The following is an 11,999-nucleotide window of genomic DNA, read 5'->3' as shown; positions in this document are numbered from 1 at the left end:
CGTGCCTTCTCCTCTCCACCAATCAGCGACGCAGCCAGAAGAGGCGCTTGCCTGGAGTGGACGAATTCTCTCTCTTCCCACCCCACCCCCCACCGCTCGCGCCGTTCTCATCCATTGCGCGCGCCCTGGGCCCTAAGTCTCGCGCGATCGGCTTTGCCCGCTCGCTATATAAACCCGCTGAAGGCGCACTTGCCCCCTTTGCGCCCTTTCCGCTGCTGGGCTGGTTGATCGGGGTGGTTTGGCGCTGCTGGGCCTACCGAGGTTGGAGGTAAGCATGGCCGCGTGCGAGGTGGAGCTGGCCTTGAAACTGGACTTTTCCCCGCGGAGCCCCTTAAACATTGCGCACCACAAGCGTCCCGTGCTTGAGGTGGTCAACACAGGGGGGCAGAGGATCCCTCTCACTGAAACCCGGGGCAGGGCTGCCGCCCTCTGCTTCCGGATCCTGTCGTGAGAGACACGTGCTGGAGCTCCTGCTTGGCCCGGGAAGGGCCATTTCGGTGTGCAACTGTCTGTGGCGCTGGATTGACGCCCGTGGTTTGGAGGGGTGGGTGGGTGGGTGGGTGGCAGGCTTCGCATGAGGAGCTCATCTACCCAAAAATAGATGCCCCGAACCCCCTTAAGTTTCCCAGCTTCATTCAAGAAAGAGCACTTAATAATAAAAAAAGCGTGTCGTTGAACCCATGCATTCAGTCACCGGCCTAAATTGTAGAGTTGGAAGGGATCCCCAAAGCTCATCTAGTCCAGCCCCCCCCAATGCAGGATTTCATAGCCTGTGAAATACAGGCGAAAGAGGATGAAACATATTAAGGGCTAACTAGTATCCACGTTTGAATGGCTTGTCTTTCACTGCTCAGCAAGAGTTAATTTTGCTGTGCAAATAAGTTAAGAGTTGGGCATGAAAGCCTGGCAATGTCCCCTTGTATTTTATGCTTGGGCTGCATATGTACTGTACTTTAAAAGCACACTCAAGGGGTTTTGAGCGTTGTGGTTTACCCCTTACAGAATTGTAATTCCCAGCAGCCCTTAAAAAGCTGCAGTACCCAAAATTATTTGAGGGAGGAAATGTGCTTTAGATGCACAGTGCACACACAGCCTTATACCCTGCTTTGCCCCAAAAAACGTTCAGAGTGAAATAAGATTGGGAAGGTATATAAAAAGGCAGTATTAAATTTAGGAAATGCATAACTAAAATTTAATTATGGATGATTGGCAGATAAGCTGAAGGAAGTCCATAATATAAAATTTGTGATAAACTTTTGGTATGGTATCATATGTATAATGTAGAAAACTAATAAAAACTTTTATTTAAAAAAAAAAAAACGTTCAGAGTGGCCTTTATATACGGCCAGGCCTGCTTACAGCTGCTGGAACTACATCAGGTACCTTCAGACAGTTTTTCTGGGCATTGAAAAAGAAACGCTTATTTTTTTTTAAAAAAAAATGGCAAATTTTGTTGCCATAAAAATATTTTGAGTTCTTTCCCCCTCACATAGAATCATGTCTTCTCTCTCTTACGTTTTGTTAACCCTATAAACATCCATCACACTGGACCAATAGAAATAATAAATATTCTTCATTCATTCCCAACCCTTCACCCTAATGTTCCAGGGCAGGTTACAGCATTAAAACACAGTTTCCAATCATAAAAAACAGGATGCGTCCTAAAAATATGTTGTGAGAGGATATTGGGGAACAAGGAACCATCTGCGGCATCTTCCCACAATGTTCACTCGGCAGTATGAGTATTAAGAGTAGAACTTGAGGGTCAGGATAGTGCTCTGGAACTACAAAAACTGACAGAAAATGCTGCTTGAATGCTACAGGAATTCAAGTTTAAAACACACACCTGCCCAGAACCTTTTGGTTGCTAGCATCGGGAAGAAAGCAATAAATCTCGATTGAATTAGTAGTATTCCCATTGTGCATTCCCCCTAATTTGGTCTGCAAGCAGTGACATGATGAAAAACCAGTGTTGCAATTCTTCAGATTAGTGGGCTTTTGATACATGTTATGACAAAATTTGGTACAGTTGCCTTGACTTTACAAGGTTGAAACATTTGCTGCTAGCTTTGTATTCTTCAAAAGCCATAGTAACAAAAGTAGCCAGTTAACTAATTCTTCTGTTGCAGGTATGTTCCAGTAAAAGCAAAAGCCTTGTCATCTTACCCACAAGGCCTTCCACAAAGTGTTCGGTAACTGAACAAGCTGGAAGCAATATTCCTTTAGGTAGAAGGTAAGAATTAATGACAATCCTTTCTTTAGATCATTTGAATCTGTCTCTTGGCCCCAGAGCTTGCAGTGAGCCCCTTACACTAACTTTTCATTCTATTTTGCATCCATCCCAAGTGCCTTACTTAAAACTCAGTGGCCTTGCCCCAGTCTACTTTTTGCCCTCATTTTCCATTACAACACTGCCTGTGATTCTTTCCCCTCCAGTGCTGTCTTACAAAGCTCTCTTCTAAACAATTCTACCTATGTTTCCTTGCTATCCCTGATGTCTGTAACTTATCCAAGGATGCCTGCATGATGTTACTTCAAATCCTTCCTCTGTACCACCCATTTTTCCAATAAGTCATTGGCCCCTAACCCCTTGCTGCGTATTGCATATACATGTACGCATCTCTGGCCTCTCAAAATACTGCCTACCAGCAACCTGTTTTTTGCAGTTCTCTTAAGGCTGTCATGTAATTTGATGGTGCTAGATAATCATTGCTTGAGACTACTTGCTTATGGCCAGTAACTTGTACCAGTGTTGCACAAAATGCTAAGTGAGATAAAGTGCAGCAAGGTAAAGGTAAAGGGACCCTTGACCATTAGGTCCAGTTGTGACCAACTGGGGTTGTGGCGCTCATCTCGCTTTATTGGCCAAGGGAGCCAGCGTACAGCTTCCGGGTCATGTGGCCAGCATGACTAAGCCGCTTCTGGCAAACCAGAGCAGTGCACAGAAATGCGGTACCTATTTGTCTACTTGCACTTTGACATGCTTTCGAACTGCTAGGTTGGCAGGAGCAGGGACCGAGCAAGTGGAGCTCGCCACCTCATGGGGATTAGAACCACCAACCTTCTGACTGGCAAGTTCTAGGCTCTGTGGTTTAACCCACAGCACCATCCGCATCCCTCCAGATTTGTGAGTAGGAAGGATTTAAAGGAAAAGGGCCTAATACAGCAACTGATGAATCTGAAAAGCATTGTGCTTAAATGGTTCGGTCTGTTTCTTGATTTGGCATGAATGTTTGCAGATCAGTGGATTTAGTAGTTGCCAAGTGATAAACATCCATGTGTGAACTAAGTATTTGGAGTCAAAGTCTTTGGAGTTGCAGGCACTAGATTTTCCCCTTTTTAGCTTTGCCCTCTTAAGGCTGGTGGTGCTTTAAGTGGCCAACACAAAGGGGTAGAGTAATTCTCTCTTAAACCCAGAGGCAAGAACGCAACTTTCCTCTGGATCCTGTCGGGAGGAACAAACATAAGAAAATACTTGTTAAATGTCTACTGCGATACAATTATCTATCTTGCTCTAGAATTGCTGTGACTGGTGTCAGTGGCATTTTAAACATCGGCCCATGGATTTTGTACTTTCTTGATAGTTAGGTACATGTAAAACTTTTTAGGATGTAAAAGTTAAGATGGATATATTCTTTTAGCAGATGCCTGGGCGGTTATCCAGAGCTTTGAGCATCCCTGACAACTAGGAAGACCAAGCATCTGGGTGAGTACTATGAACAGCTGCAGATGAATGGATTATAGATGGTTCTGTAGAAACTGCAGGTGTGGCAAGGGAAGATTCATTCCTCTGGCTGACATTTCATTACCAAGTAAAGAAGAGGCACAATGCAGTAGCCTGTAAGAACAATGATTTCTGTTTGTGCAGTGGAACTTTCCCCTCCCTGTTCATGCCCCACACTAGAGAAATTTTGAAACCATGTGAGAAAACAAAAAATATTGGGTTGGTTTTGGGGTTTGTTTGTTTTTGGTTGTTTTTTTTTTTTTCTTTTTGAAAAATACATAGTCCTTCTGCCCACCCCATCACCCTTTACAAATCAAAAGTTACTTTGTTACTTGAGACACAAAAGTTTTATTTTACAGTGGTAGCTCGGGTTACGAACTTAATTCATTCCAGAGGTCTGCTCTTAACCTGAGGTACCACTTTAGCTAATGGGGCCTCCTGCTGCTGCCACGCCACCAGCAAATGATTTCTGTTCCCATCCTGGGACAAAGTTCTTAAGCCAAGGTACTACTTCCAAGTTAGCGGCGTCTGTAACCCAAACAGCCAAGGGACCATTATATAAATTTGTTTGCCATAGCATTACCATGTTTGGTATTTTAAAAGTAGTTTATTCAGATGATAATTACAAATTGAATTTACTTGTTATTTTGTTACATGTAGAACCACAACACAAGCCTTTGATCAATTTCAGATTCTTTTTGTTCCTCTGTACTTTCTCCTACGAGAGGACAGAAAGCGACCCACCAACCTTGCTAACAAAGGGAAGCCCACAAAGAAGGCACTGAATCTTCCTTTTGTGTTAATGGCAGTGCCTCCTAGTGGCCAAAATGCATCTGGCTCTTGTCTTCAGTGTACAAGAAACGCAATAATCAGGGGTTCTCAACCTGTGGCTCGCGACCCCTTTGGGGGTTGAACAACCTGTTCACAGGGGTCGGCAAGCTTTTTGGGGGGTGAGCTCCTCCTCTAACAGCCTCTGCCACTCGCAAGGGCAAGCACAGGAGCCGCGTTTAGCAGAGCGGCGGTGGCACAGGCGGCAGCAGCAAACCTCGGCCACACGCAGCCGCCACTCGCCCATTGGCCAAAATGGATAACAATACAAAAAATAAAGCTGTAAAATCAAGGCAGGTGTCAACACTGATGACATTCACTTATGCCCATATGTATAGCCAACTGATGTCTGTTTTAGCCTAACATTTCCTCCTGTGCTACTTTTTTCTGCTTCCAGAGTTTCTTGCACCCGGGTCCCACGCTTAAATTCAAACAGCAATATGGAAAGATTCTTTAGTTTGGCAAGTACTAGTAAAAAGCAAGACCTTGTTGAGGATGACAAAGAAGAAGTTGATGAAGAAAGGAGCCGCAAATACAGAAAACAAGATGAAAGTTATTTTTATTTTGGTTTCATTAGTGTGAACAATGAAGAGCACCCACAGTGTGTTTTGTGTTTGAAAATACTCCCTATTGAATGCATGTTGCCTTGCAAAATGAAACACCACTTAGAAAGTGTTTATAAGAATGATGTGGGTAAACCAATGGAATATTTCTCTAGAAAACTAAGTCAGGTGAAAGAATCAGTATTTAATAAACAGGTTACCGTCCTTGAGTAAAGCTCGTTTAGCATGCTATAAAGTAATCTAGGTAAAGGGACCCCTAACCATTAGGTCCAGTCGTGACCGACTCTGGGGTTGCGGCGCTCATCTCGCTTTATTGGCCGAGAGAGCCGGCGTACAGCTTCTGGGTCATATGGCCAGCATGACTAAGCCACTTCTGGCGAACCAGAGCAGCGCCCAGAAACGCCGTTTACCTTCCCGCCGGAGCGGTACCTATTTATCTACTTGCACTTTGATGTGCTTTCGAACTGCTAGGTTGGCAGGAGCAGGGACTGAGCAATGGGAGCTCACCCCATCATGGGGATTTGAACCGCCAACCTTCTGATTGGCAAGTCCTAGACTCTGTGGTTTAACCCACAGCACCACCCGCATCCCATAAAGTAATCTACCGGGTTGCAAAATGTAAGAAACCAATACAGTAGCAGAAGAACACTATTGTGTCGACTATGGTTGGAGTGTCCTCTGACAATGCAATCGGCCACCAAATTCAAGATTTAGGAGAGGGTCTTAATGAGCAGCTTTTAGAAAAAATGAGGAGGAAGGACTTTGGTTTGCAGTTTGATGTGTCCATTGATAGCAATAGAGATGCTCATCTAACCTGTTATGTGTGGTTTGATGATCAACTAAATGAAATGGTGGAAGATATTTCTTTGTAAGGACATAAATGTAGGAGTAGCAGGCAAAGATTTGTTTGGAATTGTGGAGAACTTCATGGCTGTAAATAAAATAATCTGGGCTCATTGTGTCGGTGTGCGCACTGATGGTGCTCATTCCATGGCAGGCAGTTACAATGGCTTAAAAGCACTCATTCTCAGCAGAGCCCCTGATGCAGTTTATACACATCATACTACCCATAAGGAAGAACTTGCTTCTCAGCATTTGAGTGCTGATTTGAACAAAGTCCTGCAAACAGTGCTAGATGTGGTTAACGTCATCCAAACTCAACCTCAGAAAGGTAGATTTGTCTATAAAATGTGTTGAGATGGGCACTGACCATACGGCTCTTCTATTTTACAGTCGTACTTGATGGCTTTCCTGAGGAAATGTATTAACTGTTGTTCTTGAACTTACTCAAGAACTCTATTCTTACCTTGACCAAGAAAACCATGCCAGTGCTAAGTGTTTTCTGGAGGCGGACTTATTGCTAAAAGTTGCCTATCTCTCTGATATTTTCAAAAAGCTGAACTTGTTCAATAAGTCTTCATAAGGGAGCGAAACTCATTTGCTTAGACTCACTTGTAAAGTTTCGGCCTTTGAAAATAAACTACTTCTTTGGAAGAGAAAAGCTGAAGGAGGAGGAATGGACTGCTTCCCAGTTCTACAGCAAGAGAGATACTATTTCACTAATTAGTGAACATTTAGCTCATCTCAGTGCCCATTTTGATAAGTACTTTTTTGAAAATGGTGACAGGTTTCAGTGGATTCAAGATCCCTTTGGTACTGTTCCTCCTACATATTTAATACTGTAGAAGAGGAGGAACTGATACAACTTTCATCAGATGCTTCACTAAAAGCAAAGCTTATAGACACGCTAGTGCCAAAATTTTGGACTTCAGTAAAACAGGAGTTCCCAACATTGAGTAGCAAAGCACTGAAGATAATGATTAATTTTGCAACATCCCATCTATGCAAGTCTGGGTTTCCAGCCATGGCTGTCATAAAAAGCAAATACAGCTCAGGATTGGATGTGGAGAAAGAAATAAGGGTAGCAGTAAATATTGGTGCCAATATTTGAAAAGCTGTGCAACAATAAGCAAACTCAAGTTTCTTGCTAATAAAAAAGACTGACATTTCATGTGCCTTATGTTTTTACTGAACCTTTTTTGAAAAATGAAGAATAAATGATTTATTGTATTATATCTGCTTCAAAATGCAACTTTGTATCTTTTCCCCATTGGTATATTCAGATTTTCTTAAATTATTTTCTATTTAAATTTGTTTTCAGTTTTCCCCAGCTTACAAAAAAAATAATTAGCAGGGCAATGAATGACTCATGATTTTTAAAAAAGCTTTTTCAAAGTTCTACTGCCTAAATGTTAAGCCTTAAAAATGATAGTTAAAACTGCTAAATGATGAAACAACACAAGTTTTAACCAGGTACAGGGGAATCTCCACATGCACACAATCTACATGTGCATTCCCGTGTGCACACATTCTGAAAAGGGGTGGGGGGGTAGAATGGAGCTGAGACACAGTGGGGGAATATTTTTATAGTTTCAGGCGAAAGGTTCAGTGACTATTTTTAATGATGCCAAAAGTAATGTAAGGGAGAGCTGCATGAGATATTGGGAGTATTTATTATGCTTTGCTCATTGGCGAGTTCGTTCCAAGACATTCTTTTTTCCTCTGCTATACCATATTGATCTTTTCAAGGTAAACTAGTAACCAATAGCCAGCCCTAAGTGTTTGCCATTTTGATAACGATTACATCCAAGCACAGCCAGTTTAGCTCTAAACAAGAGTGGTGTAGATCTTGAAGATACAAAGTTGCAGTGCTTGAACTTTAATTGAAAGCCAATTTATTAGTTTAATGTCACACATTTCCTCCCGCTTGGCGCTGTCCAACAATATAAACTCCACATAAAGCCAACTTGAAATACAGCCAAAAATCCCTGGTTAAGAATGATGTTGCTTCCTAAAGGCTAAAAGATAATGTGAATTACTGAATAAAGAACACCCCACAGTCTTTTTGGGGGGGAGAGCATCACAGAAAAGTCACTGCACCATATACATGCTGCCTTTGCTTAAGGGGGAAAGCCCCCCTCCCTTGCTTTATCTAAGAAGCTGAGGAACTACAAATGCAATCAGGCATTGATATACAGCAGGGGTGGCCAACTCCCAAGAGACACTTATCTACTCAAAGAGTTAAAAACTGGCAGTGATCTACCCACTTTTGGGGGGTTCAGGCCAAAGTAGTTGAGCTTTTTAAAGGGAGGAGGAAAGCCCCATTTTTGGGGGTGCAGGGCAAAAATGTTGAGCTTTTTTAGAGGAGCCAAAGTTGTTGAGCTGCTTTAGGGGGAGCCAGTGATCTATCACAGACGTGTCAGGAGCTCAGCCTACATTCAATAGGACCCTGGCAGAGACACATGCCCGACTGGCATGTTCTCTCCCTCCTGGTCATTTGGGAGCTTCAAAAGCTTTCTTCTGCCTGAACATCACAGCGACTGATGCCAACCGACACCGGCACACTTAGGGATCTGCAGAGTTTGCGCAGTTGCATAACAGACCTCAGCAACTCAGCATTTTGGCTAATCTACTTTATTTACATATAAACACACACAGAGCACTGCAGCTTGGCTCCCTGTCTAGCATCAGACAGCAAAGAGAAAAAGAACAAAGGACAATAATCCCATTTCACGAAACACAGTAACACAAACATCCTGTCTCCGTCACTTCCCACTTTGTGGAGTCAAAACATACCACGTCATGTGAAAGACAACAATCCCATGACTGCAATCATGGAGCAGGAATTCTAACATTAGAGCCGTTTCATACACACAATGCCAAACTGGTTTGGTGTTGCATCTGAGCCCACCTCATCCTCTATAAAAGGCTCGAGATCAAAGTCATTATCTTCATTTTTTTCCATTTGTGGTTGGGATGAAAGCAGTAGAAAAAGGTATGGCAGAAAGCTTTTGTTGAAGTATCAACAGTCCTGAAACTGGTTGTCTACAGATGCAAAATTAACCCTTATTTGACAGTACACAAAGAACTTGTCATATTCTCATTTGTGGAACCTTGATGAGAAGTAGCCAAAACTTTACAAAACACAGACTATCTCACCATTGAATTTTGGTACCAAATGCGTGGCACATAGAAAAGTTAACACATCAGCTCAGGACTTCCCAACAAATTGCTTTTATATACCTTAGTCGTCCTTACTCAATTTGTTACAACCTTCTCAAACCTCAAATAAGTGCACTTCATTCTACATTTGGCATTTCTGTTGAACTACGTTTTACTTTAATTGCCTTGATTGGAGGTTGTCATTGTGACTAGTCTTTTGGTACCCATTTCCTTTTGAATAAGTTTTTAATGTGGAAAAATAAGGAGTGGGGCAGTGGAATCCACTTGAATTTACTCCTTAGTGTGTCATTCAGCACTCCCTGGAGAAAAAGCAGTAAGTAATAAATAGATTTTCTTGGCGAGGAAAGTGTCCTTACTTCACAAATGGTTGCTTTGTTGGAGGCTGCTTCCCTTGCTTTGTTTTCCTTACATAATCTTTTGGACTCTCTGTCAAGATAGCAGTCTAAGTCAACTATGGAAAGATGCCCTGTATATAAAGAACAGAGGTTATTATTGATCGTTTGTCTCTGTACAGTCAAGGCAGCACACAAAAACAAGTGCCTTCGGCTTTAGAATTTATTTACATAATTTACATAGGATGCACAGACAGCCAAGTCAAGGTTGTTTATATATCTGTTTGGTGTAAGACATGACCTTAACTTGCATCAATACAGCATTTTCTGAAAAGTGCACATAACTTTCTAAAGCTTGTTGAGAGCAGACGTCATCAAGCACAGTGGAATAAAACCTGCTTTTGCTGAAAAACAAGCAGAGGGAAATTCCATATAAATTCCAGATAAAGTGAGACTTGAAGACTTTAGTATGTTTACCTACATCAGATCAGTTGACTCCCCCCCCCCCCCAATTATTCCTCTTTCATCAAACTTTGCAAACGCCAAACATGGAAAAGTTATGAACTGCTCCATTATGCTGGCATGCAGTAAAAAGGTAAAGGGACCCTGACTGTTAGGTCCAGTTGCAGATGACTCTGGGGTTGCGGCACTCATCTTGCTTTATTGGCCGAGGGAGCCGGCGTACAGCTTCCGGGTCATGTGGCCAGCATGACTAAGCTGCTTCTGGCGAACTAGAGCAGCACACGGAAATGGCGTTCACCTTTCCGCCGGAGCGGTACCTATTTATCTACTTGCACTTCGTGCTTTTGAACTGCTAGGTTGGCAGGAGCTGGGACCGAGCAATTGGAGCTCACTCCGTCATGGGGATTTGAACCGCCAACCTTCTGATCGGCAAGCCCTAGGCTCTGTGGTTTAACCCACAGTGCCATCCGTGTCCCACACAGTACATGCAGTACCCATGTATTATTCCTATTTGTCAGAATCATGGTGGAAAAGGGCTCAGTGTTTGAGCCTGACCTGCTAAAAACTATCAGCACCTTCCCATAAACCTTTCAGAGAACAATTATTATGCAGTCCAACAACAGTGAGATGCAAATGGAAAGACAATGGTTTGAAAGAAGCAAAAAGCCGCCAATAAGTAAGATATACCAAACATTCCACTTTGTCTGCATTTGACATGGAGAAAATGGCTCCATCACTTTCAAGCTACCAACTCAAGTTCCAGCTTTCAAATGGAGACAAGGAAATAAAATAAGCTACTCAGCGCCCCTACAAATCTGAGCTTCAGACGTTGGATTTGTATGCTCACTGTGTTCCATTCATGCTTCCAAGGCTCTGTATAATCATGCTGAATATTATCAACATCCTTGAGCCCTTGTCATTGGTTATTTACAGCGTCTCTGCATTTTTCATTGAGTTCATCTTTAGCGCATTATCCCCTCCCCAACGCTATTCATAGACTTTTTGCTATTAATGAAAATAATACGTTTATGAAGATGAATTCTTATGCATGTCTTAAGGTTTTCAAATTCAAAACAGTATCACAACATTCAAGGTTATTTTAACTTTTGTATGTTTTTAAGCATCGGTATAATTTTTTCTTGTTTATATTGTTTTGTCTTTTGTATTAAATGTTATGAAACAAATAATACATACCTTTTAAAAAAACTCAACCTAAATGTTTGTTAGTTTAACTCTTCATTCCTTGATGCAATCAATTCATTTCCAAACCATTTTAAGTTGCTCGCTATGACAAGTACTATGGCAAAAAAAGGGGGGGGGGGGCTTACATAATATGGAATGATTGTCATACCTTGCTTATTGATGGTTCTCTTTAATTCAACTGATTTTCTTCATAGTTCATGAAATATACTCAGAGTCGCAAAGTGATTTCATGCTCTTTATTCAGCTCATAGTGGTGAGGAGGAATGAATGAATGTCCCCTCACAGTATCTGCTTTATATACATTATTTACACAATGGGCTGCACATGATTGGCTAATTCTGGAATTCTACTGTAAGCCAATCAGGTTGTGGATTCACTTCTATCTGGAGCAGGATTGGGTGGTTCCTGCCAACCAATCATACTGCTGCATTGTTCTAGGACCAATCAGACTGCTGCATTCTGAATCCTATTGTTCTAGGACCAATCAGACTGCTGCCTTTTGGATCCTATTGTTCTAGGACCAATCAGACTGCTACAGTTTGGATCCTATTCAACTCAGTACATAACACCCCTCCCCTCTAAGTTCCAGTCCTGCCCGGGAGGTCGCATTCATAGTCCTCAAGGTATGCCGGCGGCCTACGTGTGCGTTGTGGCCTGGGGTGTTCCCTGGTCCGGGCTCCGGGTTCTGGCTCGTGTTCCAAGGATGCTGGCTGTGATGCGGCTGTTTGGTCTGGTGCAACCGGCTCGCTCAGTCGTGGTTCTGGTTCCGGTGTCCTTTCGGCCTCACGGGTCCTCTCTGTATTTACTGATTCTGCCTCTCCTGCTGGCCCCTCCTGCTCTATGGGCCTCACTGCCCCGCTGTTC

General features: G+C 42.7%; 2 long non-coding RNA genes across 4 annotated transcripts; one reads left to right on the top strand and one right to left on the bottom strand.

The window, feature by feature from the left end:
- Nucleotides 1-121: 121 nt before the first annotated feature.
- On the top strand, nucleotides 122-7,124 carry LOC308485155. Of its 3 annotated transcripts, none has more exons than XR_013990415.1 (5): nucleotides 122-268; nucleotides 2,130-2,233; nucleotides 3,642-3,706; nucleotides 4,950-5,350; nucleotides 5,713-7,124. It is a non-coding gene; the product is annotated as an uncharacterized lncRNA (long non-coding RNA). The 3 variants fall into 3 exon arrangements; XR_013990416.1 differs by having other exon boundaries at nucleotides 4,950-6,307; nucleotides 6,372-7,124; XR_013990417.1 differs by having other exon boundaries at nucleotides 4,950-7,124.
- Nucleotides 5,105-11,316, bottom strand: LOC308485156. Its single transcript, XR_013990418.1, has 3 exons — nucleotides 11,284-11,316; nucleotides 6,385-9,874; nucleotides 5,105-6,320 (listed from the first exon to the last, which is right to left on the bottom strand). It is a non-coding gene; the product is annotated as an uncharacterized lncRNA (long non-coding RNA).
- Nucleotides 11,317-11,999: the final 683 nt, after the last annotated feature.

The sequence above is a fragment of the Podarcis pityusensis genome, assembly GCF_964106645.2.
Source record: "Podarcis pityusensis genome assembly, chromosome: 9".
Taxonomy (NCBI): Eukaryota; Metazoa; Chordata; class Lepidosauria; order Squamata; family Lacertidae; genus Podarcis; species Podarcis pityusensis.
Note: the sequence above shows the minus strand (reverse complement) of the source record. Positions and strands in the feature narration are given on the sequence as shown.